The sequence below is a fragment of the Neopsephotus bourkii genome, unplaced genomic scaffold (genome assembly GCF_033783945.1).
Source record: "Neopsephotus bourkii isolate Nb327-2 ecotype Australia unplaced genomic scaffold, CSIRO-AGI_Nbou_v1 NB_196, whole genome shotgun sequence".
Lineage (NCBI taxonomy): Eukaryota > Metazoa > Chordata > Aves > Psittaciformes > Psittacidae > Neopsephotus > Neopsephotus bourkii.
In genome coordinates this window covers 17,792,465-17,811,741 of record NW_026900709.1, presented here as the reverse complement: position 1 = coordinate 17,811,741, position 19,277 = coordinate 17,792,465, and the positions used below count along the sequence as shown (strand labels likewise).

Here is a 19,277-nt window from a genome sequence, read left to right as displayed (position 1 = left end):
TATCTTTAAAGAAAATGTGTAGAAAAGACAAAATAAACAAAAGACCCCCCAAAAAAACCAACCATCAAACAAACAACAAAAAAAAACCAACCCAAAAAAACCCAGAGAGATAGCATATAAGGAAAACAATACGTTGGAGAAACCTAAGAAGAAACATTGTGCAACATTCCCAATATATATAAAAACTAAATGGTACTGAAAATAACCATTTGTGTCTAACATTTAATTATATGCAAGGAAAAAAATGCTCTCCATTTACATTGTTAAACCAGGCATGAAAATATCTATCTCCAACTTTATTAAGAGCAGGTCTGTCACTTGAATTGTGAAGAAACAGCATAGCCGCACAGTGTTGCTAAGGTGCCAGGTTATTTCCAAAAGCTCCTCGTTTATTAATACAAAATATGTATCATTCAGCTGTAAATGTAACTCCATTTTGTACGGACTTAAAAAACAGCATTTAACAGCAATATAAAATCAAGAGTGAACTAAAGAAATAAATGTGAAGAAACAGTCATAGGCCCCACTCCGCTGGTGGCAAGACAACCAACTGAAGTCATTATAATTCACTCTAATTACAGTCAGAAAGCTTATCCACTCAATCTATAGTATGAATTAAAGGCTGCATCAATTTACTGCTACACTAAAACCCTACTTATAATTGTTTCCTAATCAAGATTTAAATAAACGATAATGTCTCCATTACAAAGCAGCATTAGTGGTAGCTGTGGGTTGTAGAAAGGTCAAGTGACTAAGTTGCAAATACATGCTTAGTCACATCTTTATTACTTCCAGCTCCAGAGGAGGAAACCAAAATATCAAAAAAGCTCCAAACAACCAAAGCACAAACCCACAGCTTTAGTAATGTAAAAGTCTTCTTTAATAAGGCAAAGGTGGACAAAAGTTGCAAGGCCTCTTTCCTGTAGCAATTTAATATAAATGAATTTTAAGGATGAAGAAAAAGATTGTGTTGTCAGAGTGCAGCAGCATTCAATTTCATTCATGAAATGCACTACATGTGCTGTGCTAATCTATTCCATATCACGGTAAATTAATATAAATTAAGAAAGCCCCTAATGAGAAAATTATCTACTATATCTTTGTATTTTACATACATTTCCACATACATAATACATATTTGCACAGTGTTATTTTAGGCTATCTCAGTAACAGTAATCTTTTCTACTCGGCGATACAGTTAAGTAGGACAGATTATTTAACAAGACTGAAGATGTTGTGACCTACTGTAAGAAAATATGGAATCAATTTCCACACCTATAAGAACAGAAGTACCTGAAGCCTTGTGTCCCATGTTGAAAAGCATGCCTTACTTTCACAAATAACAAGAATTAATAGAGATGGCTATTTATGAAAGCATAAAAAACTAACAATTCTTGAAAAAAAAATGTAAGACTTCAAACTGCACCTTGGGCTTACAATATTTTGTCAAATGACATAACTTTTCCATTCTTTATGTGTAAAGTCTGACAACATTTGGAGCAGTAGTAAGTAATATTTCACATACATCTCTGAAAAAAGAATTTCTGTTCAAGTATCACAGCTTTGGCTATTGGCAGCAGCTCAATTTGAATTCAGATATGATACATACCATATATAACTGTCACAATCCTTACTTCAAATGTAAGTAAAGTTATTTCTGAGATTCAGAAGTCATGATCTAGGGTTTCTGGAGATGAACCTCTGTACAGTGTGCAGATCACTTCTTCCATAAGCAGTGGTTCTGATCATATGCATGATTATTTGAAACACAGGTAATATGCGTTGGGGGAATACTCCCACCATATAGATAGATATTCCTTTCATTTGAACATGTGAGCTAAGTTCAGCAATGAGGAAGATGAAAATCTAATTCAGCAGTGTTTCTGGGAAGATCTCTCATCACAGAGGGTCCCAGCTTCTTGGAATTATCTCCACATATTCCCACCATAATGGTGGTGAGGTGCTGCTAGTTGCAGAACTCCTCCAAACTGCTCCTCTTTTTCCTCTGCTAAAAGTCTACATATTAGTAAAGGCAAAAACCAGGCATTATATTACAAACTTGTTGAAACTGAACTACAGAAATATCTCTGTGGTATACCACTGAAGTTGCAGCTACTGGAATGAGTCACAACAGGCATTTTTTGCATACATGTGAAAACCCAAAAGAGACAAAATAACATTTTTGAGGTAGACTCTGAAGCCCTTTTTTATCATTTGACCCTGGATTGGAGTTTAATTTTGAATAACCTGATACGGAAAAAACAGGTGTCTATGGGCTACTTCATACATACACCAGCACTTTGGCTAAAACACTCTAAATGGAAATGGGGGTCAGTCATCACAAGACATTTTTTATCATGAAATAGTCATGCAGCATTATATCCAATATCAAATGAAGGCAAATAACAAACTGCACACATTAATGTCAGGTATATGGTTATGTAAACTGCAAATTCATTTTATAGATTTATGTGAAATACAAGATTTAATTGAATGAAAGAGACTCTAGACAGAAACACAAATGACCCAGCTCAGCAGGCACTAGCATAATGAGTTAATTATCTAGGGTTTGGCTAGGCAGTGAGGCAGCTATTAACTAACTGTATTGACAGTCTGGCCAGGAGAGGTTGGCACCTGGCCACACCATGAAGCCTCACCATCACCCAAGAGAATTTGAGGCTGTAAATGGCTCAAAGACTGAAGTGTCAAAAATAGGAACTTACCATGAAGGAACAAGACAGCCTCAGGACTAGCGTACCACAAAGGCAACAAAGTCTAGAGCGGTTTATGAAATCTAATGTATTTCTTCATTCTAAAGTTTTCTTCTGCCAACACAACTTGGACATCAGGTACAGGCAAGGACAGGCCCTGACCTTTTCAGTTAGAATGAGCATCTGTGACAGAGGAAGGAGCATGGGAAATAGAATATCTTTCAGATGTTCTCCTGAGTTAAACTGATTATATTTTCCTTACATTTTCATTGTATGCACCTTGGTAAATTAAAAGGAAATATTAACCTTATTTATTTATTGTCTTTAGCATAACTCCATCCTAAAATTAGGCTGATTTCAAAATAAGCATAATCTAATATCAGATTACACTATCCCTACAAGCACGTTATTCCTCATCACCACTTCCTTATCAGCACTTCCAAAGGAGGCCAGCCCCATGGCCACTCATGAACACACTAGAGTGACACAATGCTTCTCCCCTTATTTTCATGAGGCTAGCTTGGCCTTACAGTAGTTAGGAGTATCTGTTCAAGTGCTTTTTCATGATCAGAGTTAACAGGGTGAACTTTTCTGCATGCTTTAGCTATCAGAGAAGTGTAAGTACCTTGGTGCTCCAGGAAGTGGGTGGCAATTGCAGAGTACAGCATCACCTTTTCTTGTAAGATGTTGAGATGCCAAGAAAACTTGGTAACAAGTAAAACTTCTGAAGACGGAATTGCGACTTTGTGAGTCTGCTTGGAGTGAGCTCTGTCTTCTACATCCTCAGAACTGAAGATGTGGTACACCTATTTCCATTTCCTAGTTTTGTCTGATTAGAAAATGGCTCTGGAAGCAACCTTTCCTCTGAGTTATGGAAGCACTTCCAGAAGCACTTCTTCCAACATAGAAGGGACTTGACTTTGATTGTCTACTCAATGCTGCCTTTTGAGAACGATATCCAAGATGAGATGACAGAGTTACCTGAATGGTCCCTTACACCCAAAAAGTAAAAAAAATGCTCCTTCATACTATGTGAAAGAAAATCAGTGGTCATAATGAATTAAAAAGAGAAAGGGAGAGACCAGACTTCACTGATTTCTGCTTCCTAAACTTATCCTATTTAGCTGGAGAATGCCATGCTTCTGTCACTGCGGCAGAGTCCAGTATCCCATATCACAATATTTTATCTGCATTCAAAGCTTTTATTTGCTGTTCTTGCAAAGCTCACTGTAGAGGAAACCTCTGGTAGAAAGGCAAAAAGCAGCAAAGCTAAAAAGATGATACAATTTACCTTTCTATTTCCAAGATACTCGCCTTGCAAAAGAAAGGTTTGCTACTGCTGGGTCTCAGCAGACAATCCTATAAGACTTAAAAAGAAACATCATACTGATGAAGCTTAAGACAGCTTTATAGCCCTCTGACTAAAACAAAGATCTTTCAGAAGTTATTTCATTTTACTTCAACTCCATGTGTTAACTGGACAACACTGATAATCGGAACAAGGCGGCTGACAAAGACACTTGCTACCATTCCCACATTGTTCTCTATCCAAAACCCTAGCTCCTGAATTTTTTTTTAAAAGCTGCAGCCAGTAGTGAATTTCCACATCTGTCAGTTGTCTTAAACTAACAAAACCAAAGCATACAAAGCTTTGCTTAGGCTGACATACCTTCTGCGCATAGAAGTTTTCAGCTGCAGACTTGAATCCAAAATGCCTAGGAACTGACAACACAACAGGAAGCATTATGCCCCTTCACAGTGAAGGATCTTCAAAACTCATTAACACTGAATACAGACATCTGAAGTGCATCTGAAGTGTGTTATTTGAAGCTGGACTCTTCTCTGCATGATCTGTCAAATCTGATCTTATTTTAAATTGTAGCTCACAGAGGAAAGGACTCCAAAGACCTAAAATTAGCTAAGACTTAACATGCTTGCTAAAATCTAAACAATGTTAGCAATTACTCATGAAGCATTCCTTCTAGTAAATCAGAACAGAAATGGCTTCTTTTTATACAGTGCTATTTGGAGTATCTCTTATTTTTATATTCTGAATTTTAGAACAAGCCTATACACTTTTCAGAAGGCTTCACCAGTCTGTTTTACCCCTACCTAGGACATGTCCCATCACCAATTACAAACCCAGTCCATTAAAAAGTTCTTATGGATATCTTTAGGAATATTTTAGGTGCTAAAATAAAATAAATTACAACTTGTCTTATGAGAGAAAGTGAGGAAAAGTAAGATGAAAAAACTAAATCATGATAATATGAAAAAACAAACCCCTGACAATATGCAAAACAATCCTAAAAAGAAAACATTAGTGTCTCTGTTCCAAGTGAGCTCACTTATTCCTTGTGAATGATGTGATACACACCTCAAGAACAAACTGAATGCAATATTCTGTTACCATTACACATACTATATCATTTAAATTCCCTACTGTGGTGAATTAACCACAGCCGGGAGCTATGTCCCCACCCAGTCACTCTAATTCCTCTCTCCTGGAGGGATGGAAGAGAGAACTGGAAGCACAACAGTAAGAAAAATACGCACACATGGGTAAAGATGAAATGATGCAAAGTAATGATGTAAATGATGTAAAACGATCATTCACATAAAATCATTCACCACCTCCCACCATCAGACTAATGTCCATCCAGTGTCCGAGCCATGGTTACCCTGAAAAAACTGCCCCTCGCTCCCTGCCCCCAACAGTTTTATTGCTGACCACACTCCATATGGCCTTAACTACCTCTTTGGTCAGCTGGGGTCAGCTGTCCTTGCTGTATCTCTTCCCGACCTCTTTCCCACCCCAGCAGCCTACCTTCTGCGGCAGCAAAGTGAAAGAACAGAGAAGGGCTTGATGCTGTGCAAGTACTATTAAACAAAACATTGCAATGTCAAACAATACTGTTTTGGTAACAAGTCTAAAACACAGCACCATATACGCTATGAAGAAAATTAACTCCATCCCAAGCAGATCCAGTATACACACACCAGAATCGCTGTCATGAGAAGACAGCATCAAGATCCTGGAAGAGCGATATTAGATTTGTTCCAACACCTTTGGAATCTATTTTTCTTTCTGTTTTTCACTGATCAACATTTAAAGTTGCAACAGCTATTATCACATAATGGCCATATAAGAAAACACATGGAGAAGGAAAAAATAAGCTTAATTTGACAAAAGCAGCTTTGCAAAAAGGAGCCTCATGTCCTGTACAGTAATTCTTCCATCATTAGTTGAAGCTGCCAAATCTTGCATGAGGAAGTGATATTGCTAAAATGCATGACAACACCCTCAAGCAACTTCCAGTCAAATGAGATAAAAATGGTAACATTTTTTAAAGGAAAAGACTAGCTAAAGCCTTGCAGTGAGACCAATATCTAAATGTTATCAAGATTTGGTTCAACATGTACTATCCAAATCTCTGCACAGGAATATCTATTAGCTTTAGTGTGGCACCATAATTTGATTTCACTATAGCTTTTCAAGCTAACATGTCTACCAAAATGTTAATCACCTAGTACATTTCACATCTGCATTTAAAAATATAAAGCTAATAAACTGGCTCTTAACAAAATCTATAATCCAAGTAACTATTTTCTGTACTGCTATTCTTTGGTATTCCATTTACTATTCCTTTGCTCCTCACCTGCTTGTTCACTATTTTATTTTTTAGTGTAGCTTGTAAGCTCTTTGCTGTACAAAGCAGCACAAGCACATTTTCTGTAATTAAATATGTAGTAAACATAGTTCAATGCTGAAACGTGGCCCAAAGCTTTCTCTTTTATTGCACCCCTTAAGTATTGGCCTGTCTAGGTACCAATATTCCTTGCTTCATTACCCCCTTATCCCGTATTTATAATGCTACAGTTCTGCCTCAAATACTTGAAGTGCTGTAGCCTCTCTTCTGAAGTTCAACATATGTTATCTGAGGCCAAAGACAGAATATCTCCTGCCAAGACCTTGCAAGGTCCATAACTAACACTGCAGCTGGCCTTGTGTCTGTTCCCTATTTGAAGGACAGAACCTGAGACACCAACCACATTCTTGTTGTTTGATCTGATGTGTCACTCCCTTTCCCATTCCACAATGTTAATACGGTCCCTTCTCAGAGTCAAGTAAAAGATGATATCTTTACAAAACAGGGCTGGTCATGCCAGTTCTTCCATCACTCTGACAGATACATGAAGGGTATCACCATGGCAAGAATTCCAGGTCTATATGGAACTTTTCTGCCACTGTTTCAGTATAAACAACTGATTCTTAAGAAACTTGTTAATATTACAAAGCTGTGTATGAGGTAAGGTTAAAGAGTATCTTTCTTAGTAAAAGAACTCAAAGATACTAACTTCATTGTTGAACACTGCGCTGTGAAACATGGCAAAGGAACAAATAAAGTATGATATAAAGTCTTACTCTGTGGCTAGAAGTTGTGGTGTTAAGCTGTTAACAGAAGCATATTAACAACATAAAAATGGAACATTATACTTGGGTACAGTAAGACAGCCTCATTATGCAACTGTACAGTACTGTTAACCATGCCTCAGCCTGCTCTACTGGTGAAGAATTAGCATTCACTTCATGGAGGTACAGGGAAGACTGATAAGCATTTAAAAAATGCTTTAAAATTCGCTAGCGTAAAACACTGTGTATGTATTTAAGTACTAGCCTATAAGTGAAGTTGATGTTGTTGCAAAGTGACATTTTAGGATATTTTGCACATGATTTTGCATATTTATAACCTTAAAACAAATCTTCCTTTTCAGAATGCACGCATATGTCACTCTCACTCCCCTGCTAGATGATGTGCAGTCTCAATGAATACACCCACACTCAGAATGACAGCAAAAAATCCACAAGTGAAGAGACTTCTTTCATTGTCTGGCAGCACAGAATTCATAAAGCACAAACTGTAAACAGCTGCCTATCAGCTTCTATCAGCAACAGTATCAAAAACAGATGGCAAAGGTCAAGTCAAAGTTTATTGACAATGATGAACTTTGACAGCCTCTATTAAATTACTTCTTCCTTTAAGGTGTATGTGATCAAAGCAGCAGAGAGATTTTCACTCAGTCACATAACAAGCTATTTGTTGAGATTGAAACATCTGGTCAATATCTTCTAACACTGCAATTTCATGCACAGTTAGCAATAGGGTACATTTCTTCTCTTCTTCTTACAGGGTCCATAAGGGTTGCACATATGGCTGATCATTTCATTCAAAAAGGTTTCAATTCCAGGCATTATATACAATTGTATCTATGCTTTATAGTATTTTAAGTCTATCTACCATCGTTTTTCATCATCACTGCTGTCTGCTCTGCTCTTTGTTATAAAAGCCCACAAATATGACAGAACACTTAAAGCTTAACAGCTTTTGACTACTAGAGTTAGAAAGCAGTTAAGGCAAGGGAGTTTTTGAAGTGGCAGGTCTTCATCTATCTGTTGTCAAGAATTCCCAGTGCATTAAATTATTTACCAAAGCTCTAGTAACACAGATTTTATTTTTTTTTAATAGCAACCCCTTCATTTATGAGGCACTCCCAAGCAATTAGATATCACCCTTTTTAATAATTTATAAATGATATATTTTACAAACGTAACATACAACACACATTATATTTCAAGTGAACATGTGATAATTATGAGAATTTGATGAATCACAACCCTCTTTTTCAATCTGAAACAGAAAGACACAAAATGTTAAATGCTGAGAAATGCTTGCCTTTAAAATTATGCATCTATGTTGCCACAGCAACAAGTAGTGGATAATGTGAAATGTACTTCACCCTTTCATTTCTAAACCCCAATCTTTTCGGTCAAAAGATAACAGAGGGCTAGTTGTAAACATACCTACAGAAAGTACATTTCAAAGAATATTAAGTTGCTATTAAATAACCTTCATTTTTATTCAGTTAATGGTTGATTTCCACAACTCATTCCCACACTATCTCACTCCAAGTAGTATCTGAACCTTAAAGGTTTATCTAGCAGTTGTAGGAAGACACTGGCCCTGAAGTTCTTCAATATAAATAAGAATTGTGCCTGGATACTGCACCAAAGATATAACAGAGAGGTGAGCAGGGAAGGGAGAAGGTAGCTAATTTCCATGTAGGAAAATCTACAAAATGCTTGAACAGAGACATCCTTCTGAGATGCCACTGAAGATGCCTGGGCTTTTCTGGAGGGTGCACTAGTTTTCAGCACTATGGCATCTATTCAGTAGCACCTCATTGTTCTGAAGGAATGCGATGCACAACCTAAATTAAGTATAAAAAAAAAAAATAATCAAAATTGTCCACTAGAAACTGATGGGTTTCATATAAATATCAAGATATGGCTTACAGGTAACAGCATATTTACAGGTGGTAAACATGAGCCTAAATAAGAGCCTGTCACACCATGCCACAAAGGCAGACAATCAAGTCAGGAAAGCAACTAAGTAGCTGTCACTTAGCACTAACAACAGTGGTATAGAAATGGTTAGCCAGATTCTAACTGGTTTTTTGATATGAATGCAAAGGAGGAAATATTCCAGGAGCTCCAAAAGTGTTCAGAACTGATGGGATTAGCACTATCAAATTGCAATCTTTTTTTTTCAAAGAAGCACACAACAACCCCACCCAGTTGCAAAGGGTGTAAATTTAGCCTAAACTTTATTGTATGTGTACAGCAAAGGTTATAGTATTATGGTGGAGCATTCCATCTAGGCTGGTAGGAAGTTTGTTTCTTCCAGAGTTAATAAAGAAGTTTCTCCAGAAGAGATTAGGAGGACAGAAATTAATTTAAAATAATAATAATTAAAAAAAAAAAAAATCTGGTGCCTCTATCTTCAAGGCTTTCTCTAACTAGACCAGGAGCCCTCTGAGTGGCCCAGATAAAACTCTGAAAAGGTGGTATTAGGTTTTGAATTGACCCTATTAGGAATCAATATTTCAGGATTGGCCTCTCCCAAGTGTTACCCCATGTAGTCCATCCACAGTTCCACCTGGAAATGCCCATCTTCAAGGTTCAATATTATTTAGGAATGATTCCTCTTCTAAAGAAGAAAAATGTGAACCAACTGAAAAATAACTACCTTGAAAAAGCAAGTCTCAGAAAAGCCTGTCTCTGGATTCCTCATGTGCTACTTCTAACCACATTTAGTGGTAGCACACATTTCAGGCTGAGATTTTCCAGGGGAATACTAGATGCACAGTGTGCATGTGAACCATGATTTGGAGAGGAACTCATACATGTTCTCACAAATTAATAAAAGCCATAATATTCCCAACAGGAAGTACTCACTTCCTCAAAATCATACGTTACTGAAACAAATCCATTATTATGTTTATTGCTTTGTGTACAAACATTGGTGCCTTAGCTTTAACTATTCAGAAAGGAGTAAGAGAATGTTCAGATAAAATAAATGTATTTGCACATTTCTAAATTACCTTTCTGCTTCTTATTCCAGTACCAACCATATATAAAATCAATGCAGAATATCAAGTGTACAAGAAATACTTATTTCATATTGTTTCTTGCTTACTGGCATCAAGAAGTCTGGGAAAATATCTGTTGCATGTAAACTCCTTTTGGTTAGTTTATTTGCAGAGGAGGTTGAACAGTTGTCAACAGGGGAGTCCCACAGTCGTCAGGCCCTGAGCATGTACCCTGGAATTGCCCTGTTCACCAATGGAAAGCCAGATACAGTCAGGCTCTTCATGGGACTGCCCATGCAAACACCAGCCTCTGGATGCACCAGCCGTGCATGGGCAGGAAGCAAGGCACTGCACCAGGCACACTGCATGCTGCACGGCTCCAGCTCCTTTCTCGTCTCCAGGACTTCTGGGGTAGAAATTTTGTAGCCCAGTGCAGAGAATTTCTTCAAGCCATTATGTCAGATGCTTTTGCTAACCACTTACAGGAGAGATGGCATGCTGTTCCTCCACAGAAGGTAATGACATCCACTCATGTAAATAGATGGCTTTTATTCTGTTGACCAATACCTGAACGGCAACAGCCTTATTTCTCCTATTTCTCCACTGCCTAAGCATATAAATACTGTACTCTATTTGATCCAGTTCACAAGAATCACTCCTCCCCTTTCCAGTTTAATCCATACCACTAGATTTGCTGTGGTGGGACAAGCAATACCTTTGTCAAAATAATTTGCCAGAAACTGTAAAGATACTCCATTCTAATTCCCAAGATATCAAGCTAAATAGTAAATCACAATTATTTATTACAACTTTAGATTACCTTTAAACTGATGTACTCCTTTCACAGTAATTTTAATATTTATAATGATTTTAAACTTATTTTTGTTATAACAAAAGTATGACAGAAGTCACATACAATTATGTGCAGTTGAAAGCAGCACTTGGCACTACCTGCGTTTGTTGGCTCAAGTGCTCTAGTGAGTCCAAATAATTTTCACAGAACAAATAATTTAGTGGCCAACTCTTACGTACTTCTGACAGGGAACTGCAAATCTCTCTTAAATTTGTTTTTTCCTGAATTCAATCATAGCTAAGACACTCAACACTTGACTCCCATGATCAGCTCAGCCTCAGCATTAACTGGGAGACCTAATTTGGCTGGAGTGGAAGGCAAGGGAAACCTTACACTTACTAGAACTCTGGTTTTCATCCAAACGAGAGTCAACTTTATCATTCTTGGCTTCAAGAAATCACAGGATTGGTCTTGATGAACTTCCTTATTTTTTGCACACAGAGGACATACTGTTTTCAAATTCTAATCTAAAATCAAAATTAACAAAAAGAACAAATACACACACAAAATGCTAAGGAGCTAATATGTTACTGACAAATGTACAGATCTGCTCCATTTAATATTGAGTGAGGTATATTGTGAAGTTAATGATTTGCCTTTCCAGTTTCCTCTGAGAAGCTGGAAAGCCCAGACCCAATTGCGATCTCAATTAATCTAGTTTTACACTGCTGTAAGTTTATCCACATCCACTGAGTTGTGCATAATTCATGCAGATGCAAATGAAATCAAATCCACACTTGGTATGACCCTGTATATATTATCTTTTCATTGGTAACTTACTTTTTTCTTTTACCTAAAAGAGTACTCACAAGTAGGTGCGTATATTCAATGTTTAAAAATTACCCAAAATCATCTTCTACAATGTATGTATTGACCACTATTAAACTATAATAGTTAAGATCTATGTGAAGGATTAACACCCAGTACAGGAGATACTTTAGAGAATAACACTTGAAGACTTTAAAACAAAAAAGAAAACTATGTCTCATCTGCATTAAAGCATGTACAACAATAAAATGTTAAACTTTGAAACCCAACAACTTATGAAACAGAATATGGAGTACTGCTTCTTTCTGCTTTTTCTACAAACATGGTAAATCCAGAACATATAACTGGAATTCCTCTAAGGATAACTGTCCTGGGCCGAGCCCAGCCCCGCGACGGCCGAGAGCATTCCCCGGAAGCCACCCGCCGAGCCCCAGGAGGACGCAGGAGACCCCGCAGCATTTCCCAGCAAGGCAGAGGAGGAAGAGCTGGACTCAGGGAAAGAGAAGCTGGTGGTGGGAGAGCCGGCAAGCACAGCAGCTACACCAGCCCCAGTGACACAGCAGCTACACCAGCCCCAGTGACAAGCACAGCAGCTACACCAGCCCCAGTGACAAGTACAGCAGCATTGCTTGAGAGTTCTGGTTTTGAATGGCGTTTGGGTACCCTTGGGACCTGCCTGCTGATTGTGATGGTGTTCACTATGTTGGCACACATGCAGAGTGTGTTTTACCCACCACCATTTTGTCTGATCCCAAAATTTAAGCAGAGTCGGGTTTGGGTCTTGTCTGGGGTTAGACAACAATATGGGAGGACCAAGAGATTTTCTCTGAGGCTGGACAGCCATGAGTGGCAGGGTGTGTGGGACAGTATGGGCAAGTATCTAGTCCACTGGGCCCCTCCAGTGCTTTGGAAACATTGGAGATGGAAGGACAATGAATTATTTTGAACCTGGTGGGCCCATGACCCTTAAGGCCAACAGAGCAGAGATGCAACATAGAGATGGACTCATGATCAAGGGGTGGACCTAACAATGGACACTACTGCCCAGGTTATTCATGTGTGTGAACACTGCACACAGCCTCTCCTGCTCTGAAAGACTGTTACAAGAGATGGAGCCTGGCATTATGGACCAGATGGACTCAGCAGCTTTATAGGGACTGGCCCATGCACTGATGAGAGTGCACTTAGATAAGAGTGATGGTATATTGAAAATGTGGGATCTGAGCATGACGTGAATGGTATGGAATAAGGGGTGGATAATGTCCTGGGTTTAGCAGTGGCAGTCATTTTTCTCCTTCTTGGTAGCTGGTGCAGTGCTGTGTTTTGACTTTCAGCTGGGAACAAAGCTGAAAAACAATGATGTTTTGGTTTGGCCAAGGACTTTGTGGGCCTCATGCTCTGCCAGGGAGGAGGGGAAGCCGGGAGGAAGCAGAGACAGGACACCTGACCCAAACTGACCAAAGAGGTATTCCATACCACAGCACGTCATGCCCAGGATGGAACTGGGAGGGACCCGGAAGGGCTAGGTGGACTGCAGGGTTGGAGGAGGTATGAGTCGGTGCTTGATCGGGCTGTGGGGGGGCAAGTTATCGGTCACCTGGTGATGGGGTGTTGTATTCTCTTCCCTTGTTATTTCTTTTATCATTACTATTATTGGTGGTAGCAGTAGTGATTTGTGTTATACCTGAGTTACTAAACTGTTCTTATCTCAACCTGTGGGAGTTGCATTTCTTTTTGATTCTCCTCTCCGTCCCTCCAGGAGTAGGGGGAGGGCAAGAAGGGGGGGAGTGGGTAACAAGCTGTCTGGCTGTGGGTTAAACCACGACAATAACAAACTACAATGTTTTGGTTTAGCACTTCGCTTTAAAAATCTGTTTTCTTTTCAGTCACCATCCCAAAATATTCACCTGAGAGGAACAGCTCCCTAAGCACCTTACTTCTGTATTCAGAGTTGATGAAGATCAGGTAAACCGCCTGACAAATCACTCAAATACCTTAAACCACTAAATGACCACATGTGACCCTTACAAAAACTTAAATTAGTGACAGCTATTTCAGCCCACTCTTATTGATCTTACTGATAAAAAGATCCTTTAAAAGTGGACAAAAAGAGCACCCCTGAAAAATGTGCTTTTCTTCTATCATCTAAATTCACAAATTTAGGATTTTCTCATTTACTTTGCTCTGCATTTTGGAATGCTTACTATTGATGGAAGTCTTGCTGCTGAAGAAGATTGTACTCTATGGGTGCAATGCCAATCCACAACTTAGTTTTGAAATGAAAGTGTTGGAATAGCTCCCACGAAGTTAAAAAAAAAAGAATCAGAGAAATATCCAGAAAGAGCTGCTTTCCAAAACATCCTCTAGGACCTTTGTTCCTACTAGCACCATAACCAATATTGTTGGAAAAAGTAGGAGTGGAAAATCTTGTGGCCAAAATTTGGTGCGATGCACTTGGGGCCTGTATGTGTGATAGAGGACAGCCAGTGCTATTAAATAAGACAGAAATCTTCAGCTGATGCATTGAGAATAGAGCAACTTTATCAATTGTTATAAAATTCCTTTTTTTCTTCCTCCCTCATGGGCAATTCCAAATATCCAGAATTATCTGCTGCTCTTTTTAATAAATCTGTCATAAATTATCTCCATCTGAGCATATATAACAGTCCATTTACTTTCAAAGAAATATTTTAATGCATGCTTTATAGAAGGTAATGTAAAACAGTCTAAGCAATAATGTAATTCAACAATCTCTGTTGTTTTCTGCCCAGGGGCACTTACTGCTTTCAGCAGCATCATGCAAGCCAACAAGCCCATATATTGCTTGCACTGTCAGCAGGATATGCTAATTGTGAACCCTGAAGATCCAATGTATTAGACAGCACGTACTTAATCTGAAACCCTACCTGACTGTTTGCTAATTAATTTGCATCCAAAATGATCATCTTATTACTTTGGTACTTTGTATAATCATTTTCTGTACAGCACAAAATCCATCGTATTAGAAGTGCACAAGTATAAATGCATGCAACTTAGCATCTAAGGAAAACTAAAACAAAGTGTTTTCAAACTATAAATACTCTGGGATATTTTCCTTCTCAGAAAGATAAAAACTGCAACACAATTTTAAGGATTCTTTCTGGAGTTTTTGGATATTGTCATTATTGTTAGCTGTTCTACTAATGTTAATTACATCATTACATGATTTCCCATGGATAACAACTTGTAATTCCATCTATTTATTCTCTATAGAGGCAGAGGAACACAGTAGATTAGGAGGCTGTCAAGATGATAAAATGACATCAAATGCAAATTTGTATTTGTAATACAGCATGCAAGATTTGGAAATGCTACTTAAAACAAGCAGTAAACTAGCTTCAGGCACTGAATGTATGCTTCAGGCAGCAAATGCTCGAAAAAATGCTAATGCATTAGAACATCTGAAGCAACAACAAAAAAATTTATCTGAACTTCCTTAAGAGGAGAATTTGTCAATAAATCTACTGAAAGATAAAGACAAGTATCAATATTAAACCACCAGTTGTAAGTGGTATAGCACCATTTCTCTTCACACAGAAGCTAGCAAGCAATTATATGAGGTTAACTCATTAGTCCTTATTTTTAATGTTCTTGAACAAATTCCTAAGCATTTCAGATACTTTTAAACTGAAAGCCAATTTTCTGCTCATACTTATATTGATGGAACCTGACTAATATCAGTGGGATTATATCAGTACAGATTAAAAGAGAATTTGGTCCTATTAATTCTGTTGTTAGTTGTTATACACAGTATATGACTATTCAAGACTAAGTCCTCAGAATACAAATACACTGCTCTATTAGCAGGCTGTGAGGACACTCATTTTTTCAGTAAGTGTAAAGTAATTTGAAATGGAACAGACCAGGTCAATGTTAAACACTGTTACGAAAGTACTGCCTACGCACACGATTTTAAAACCAACATCACCAATTTTTATCCTGAAGAAAATGCAAACACATTTCTTTTTTATAGTTTAGGTACAAAAATAAGTTCTGTAAAACCAAAGGAATTTAATATTAAAAAGAGCACGCTGAAATTAAGTTAGAACTTTCAGGTGTTAAAAATTATTTCTGCAGACCCATTATTTTAACAATGCTGAAAACATTCATCCCTTTATTAACATGTCATAACCCACATCCTGGAAAATGCTGTAGAGATTTTCTATGTTAACCCATTTGTTTATTTTAAATTGAAACCAGTGAGAGGAGTTTGTTGTTTATTTGTTTGTTAATATTTTTATTAATATATCAATGTGATTATTCTTATTTTTAAGACAGTCTAAAACAGTACTGGACAAATTGTTACTGTAGGCTAGAAGCAGCCTACTACTCACTAGTAGCACCAGTGTCCAGGATGAGCAGGCTGCCTTTGTAGATATGCAAGCTTATAACACATATATTCCCATATTCACACTTTCTTGTAGAACTTATCAACGTATAGGAATTGCCCTGTGGCTACATGATAAGAGAAGGCCAGCATGGGTTCTCTCCCTAGGGTCTTACTCTCTAGGGAGAAGATACAGATCATGTACTGCCACTGCACCACATCTCTAGGAAGAAGTTATAGATCATGTACTGCCACTTTATCACATCAGCTGGCTGGGGGCTAGTTACCATCACTGCCACTGCTTCTAATCTTTATATTTTTTTATTTACCATTTCTTTTGCCATTTTTACTTTTGCTATTATTTTCCAGAAAACAAACATAGCTGCCACACAAGGACAGACTGATTTTTGTGAGGCTGAAATGTGTTATATGCTCTAGGTTTCCCATTGAAATAAGTTTCAGAGGAGCAAGACCATGACCATAAACTTCTCAGAGATACTGACAAATATTTACAACGTTTACATCTAGCCTAATAAGCCTAATACTTCTACTGATGAAACACAACAATGGTAATGAGGATTCTTCGTTTTCAGACCTCTCCAGTTTTCTCTTATGGATGTGCACATCTTTCTCTTTTTCTTGTGGATGTGCACATCCACAGATTCCATATAGCAGACTGCAATTTTCTTTCCTTGTTCTATTTCTCTGGGGCACTTAACAAGTTTAAGATTACTGTTAGATCACTTAAATACCAAAAACAAACACAAAGGAAATACTAAGCAATAGCCTCCTTCAAAGGGTAAGTTAGAAACGAACGCAAATTCAGTTACTTCAAGTTGACATCTTCAGTAGCTGTTTCTATTTCACTACCACCCCAAAAAAATTTGGAACTTAAAAAGGAAACTAGTATTACCAGCTTACAGCTAACCTTTGTTAACAGACCAGTGTGTTATGCCTCGTGTGTCTAAATTCAGATTTATAAATTCACTAGGTTGCTCCCTCAAAGAGGAGAAATAAATGACCAGTGTGAAGATTCCTTCAGATTTAATGACACTAAACATTTACCCTTTAGCAGCAATGATTTTGATGAGTTCCTTCTGCAGCTGAGCCACAGGCACCAGCATACCTCCTTCTAAAGCTTTGTATATACAAGCCAAAAGAAATACTTTGCAAAAACAGATTTGTTAAAATCCCAGTCTAACCCGGTATTTACAATCATAGAACAGTTAGGGTTGGAAAGGACCTTAAGATCATCCAGTTCCAACCCCCCCCTCCGCCATGGGCAAGGACACCTTGCTCTAAACCATGTCACCCAAGGCTCTGTCCAACCTGGCCTTGAACACTGCCAGGGATGAAGCATTCACAACCTCCCTGGGCAACCCATTCCAGTGCCTCACCACCCTCACAGGAAAGAACTTCTTCCTTATATCCAATCTAAATGTCCCCTGTTTAAGTTTGAACCTGTTACCCTTTGTCCTATCACTACAGTCCCTAATGAAGAGTCCCTCCCCAGCATCCTTGTAGGCCCCCTTCAGATACTGGAAGTCTGCTATGAGGTCTCCACGCAGCCTTCTCTTCTCCAGGCTGAACAGCCCCAGCTTTCTCAAGCTGTCTTCATACAAAAGGTGCTCCAGTCCCCTGATCATCCTTGTGGCCCTCCTCTGGACTTGTTCCAACAGTTCCATGTCCTTTTTATGTTGAGGACACCAGAACTGCACACAATACTCGAAGTGAGGTGTCACAAGAGCAGAATAAAGGGGCAGGATCACCTCCTTCGACCTGCTGGTCACTCTCCTTTTGATGCAGCCCAGGATATGGTTGGCTTTCTGGGCTGCAAGCGCACACTGCTGGCTCATGTTCATTTTCTCATCGACCAACACCCCCCAAGTCCTTCTCCATAGGGCTGCTCTGAATCTCTTCTCTGTCCAACCTGTAGCTGTGCCTGGGACTGCTCCTACCCAGGTGTAGGACCATGCACTTGGCATGGTTAAACTTCATGAGGTTGGCATCAGCCCACCTCACAGGCATGTCAAGGTCCCTCTGGATGGCATTCCTTCCCTCCAGCATATCAACCAAACCACACAGCTTGGTGTCATCGGCAAACTTGCTGAGGGAGCACTCAATCCCACTGTCCATGTTTGGAAATTTTAGAGCATTTTGGAAAATTTATGCTAACAAATGTAAGAAAACAAGGATGTTACACTCATTCCTGCAATTAAATATGACATAATAGAACCATGTCAACTTTTCTTGAGAAAATTTTCCTTCGCTATAAGGGAAAAGTAGCATTCTCAAGTCAAGGAACTCTATCTACTTTCCTAAATTCTGAATAGAAGATAGTAATGTTAAAAAAGGAGAGCTAGAAATACATCAAAAAAGGTATCTTGGACTGTTTCAGAATGAGGTTTTTAAAAGACAACAACTCTACAGTTCTGTAGGCTTCACAGTGAGAAGATACTAATGTAGGAAGCTGTAAAAATCCTTTTTACCCTGACCTCACCAGAAATCTCACACGTAGGAAACTCAGGTGTTACAACATTTTCCTTCTCCCCCCAAAAAAACCTCTACAACAATAAAAAAACCACAACACTGATACAGAATTCTAAGCTTATTCATCAAATGCTTAAAAAAACCCCAAACTGCAAAAAAAAACCCACCAAAAAACAAACACAAAAACCTTTTAAAATTGTTACTAACCTGTCAATCACACCACTACCAGTTTGTACATACCAAGCTTACAATTAGCAGTATTCTACAGGACAGCAATGATTTCTGAGAATTGGCAGTGTACAATGATGGGTCCCACTTAATGAGTATTAATGACATTATCAGGTATGTTGAAATCAGCCAATTTATGTAATTCAGAGTTAAATGCTGCAAAATGAAATTTCTCTTAAGAGAAAAATCCAGTGCTTTGGTAAGGTGTAAGCTATCTTAAAAATAAGGAAGCTATTATAACTACACTACACATACTACTGAGCATATTTTATTTTGTCACTTCACTGGCTTAAATACATCTCAGGATGTACCTTCACTATTCTAATATACAGCTATTGTACGACAAAGTCTTTATGGCAGGAGAGTACATTTTTTTCTCACATGTCACCAAAAGACAACATTCACTTATTTGATTTCTTCAGTAAAAATT

The 19,277-nt window shown here is 38.3% G+C and overlaps 1 protein-coding gene across 6 annotated transcripts in view; it reads right to left on the bottom strand.

Moving 5' to 3' along the window:
* The window catches only part of ADK (adenosine kinase), a 296,049-nt gene that overhangs the window by 156,065 nt on the left and 120,707 nt on the right, over positions 1 to 19,277 (bottom strand). The gene's annotated exons all lie outside the window — the stretch shown is intronic.